This window comes from Propithecus coquereli, unplaced genomic scaffold (genome assembly GCF_000956105.1).
Source record: "Propithecus coquereli isolate 6110/MARCELLA unplaced genomic scaffold, Pcoq_1.0 Scaffold21, whole genome shotgun sequence".
Classification (NCBI taxonomy): domain Eukaryota; kingdom Metazoa; phylum Chordata; class Mammalia; order Primates; family Indriidae; genus Propithecus; species Propithecus coquereli.
The window spans coordinates 4502777-4504728 of NW_012146078.1; positions in this window are offsets into that span (position 1 = coordinate 4502777).

Genomic DNA, 1952 nt, shown 5'->3' on the forward strand with positions numbered 1-1952 from the left:
TTTTATCAACTTAGTTGATAAAGCAGTGGCTGGGTTTCAGAGGATTGACTCCAATTTTGAGAGAAGTTTTACTGTGGATAAAATGCAATCAAACAACACTGCATGCTACAGAGTAATTTTTCATCAAATGAAGAGTCAATCAATGAGCAAAGGTCATTGTTGTCTTATTTCAAGAAATTGTCACAGCCACCCCAACCTTCAGCAACTAGTCAGCGGCTATCAACATAGAAGTATGACTGTCTACCACCAAAAGAACTACGACTTGCTGAAGGCTGAGATGATTGTTACCATTTTTTAACAATATAGTATTTTTTAATTAAGGTATGTATATTTTTTAGACATAATGTTATTGCACGATTAATAGACCGAAGTATTATAGAAACATAACTTTTATATGCACTGGGAAACCAAAAATTTGTGTGATTTGCTGTATTATGATACTTACTTTATTGCTGTGGTCTAGAATGGGACCCACAGTATCTTCAAGGTATGCCTGTAATTTGTCATTATTTCAAATTAATATTAAAGTCACTTAATTTGAATTCTTAATAAACCCAGGATGAAAATAGTAATTATATTTTAATTTTGTATGTTTTAAAATTATCTATAAACTGCAGAGTTCTATACTATTACAGTCTGAATTTTCTTTTTGTGGCTTTTTAAAAACCTTCATGATTATATTTCTAGACTAGATTGTGAGCTCATTGCCAGACTATCCCTTTCCAGAGAACCAAGTTTCTCTCATTTGTTCTTAAACCCTCTGTGCCTAGCTAGGTAGCTGTCATGGAGAACACATGTAATACATGTTTATTGACTTATGTATGAAGAAACAACTAGATGTTAATTTCTTCCATTTGGAAATTTTGCTTCCTGTTTTCTTCAAGGATGTATTCTTTGTATTTTAGAATGGTTGTTTCTCTTTAAATATATTCAGTCCCTAAGGGATTATTTCCATCTAATTTTATTCAGATGGTTCCAATCTTAAAAACAAATACAATCTTTCAAGTCATCTACCGTTACTAATTTTTGGCCATTTTCCATATTTCCTTTCCTTTGTCTTAACTTCTGGGATATTTTATGACCTAATTTTTTAAAGCTAAGCCAGAGCTTTGGTGACAGAACAAAGAACTGAGAGGGATTTTAGAGAGTCCATAATCCAAATATATAGATGGAATAACTGGTGTCAAATAATTTGCTCACTGTTAAACAAATCACTTGCAGCAAAGTCAGGACTAGCACCCAGACCTAGATTGCATTGCTTCAATCTTCTTCCCAGTACGATGCTAAACTCTGAATTTCGTTTTTCTACGATTTTTAAATTTGAAGTGTTCATTCATTCAAGAATGGTAGAAGGAGGGTATGCTTTCAGCCAGGCCCTGTGAGGGTCACCAGTGTTAAACAAGAGCAAATGGAAAGGTCAGCATTTGATTTGAGTAGACACAGTTGGCAGTTAGGAATATGGAAATGTTCTCTCCCTCATGTGCAATACTTCTTAAATCTTTTCAGATCTATTGTTTTGTGTCTTAAACAAGCCTAGTCAGCGTGGTGTTCAACACTGAGTTCTTTTACTGTTTTTTAAATTATAGCCTTCCCTCGAGAAACTTGATTAATTCCTATTGCTGAAATTATCACCTTAGTGCAAATGACATATGGTTCCATTCTGTTTCCAGTCTCTCTGGTTTGGAGCATATTTTGGAAACACTAATAGATTTCTTATCTTGGAAGCCTCTTAATGCTTTGACATTAAAGATAGGCATTAAAAAATGTAGCAGTGTTAATTGAGAATGGTAATCAAGATGTCACCACTGGGTCCTATTCCGTGCAAGTTAATGTAATTCAATTATGTCTGGTGTCCTTAGAATGGAACTTTAACAATGAGCTATTGTTTTAATTTTATATTATTTCTACATGAAACCGTATTCTTTGTTAAATAACAGTATTTAAAGTTTTCA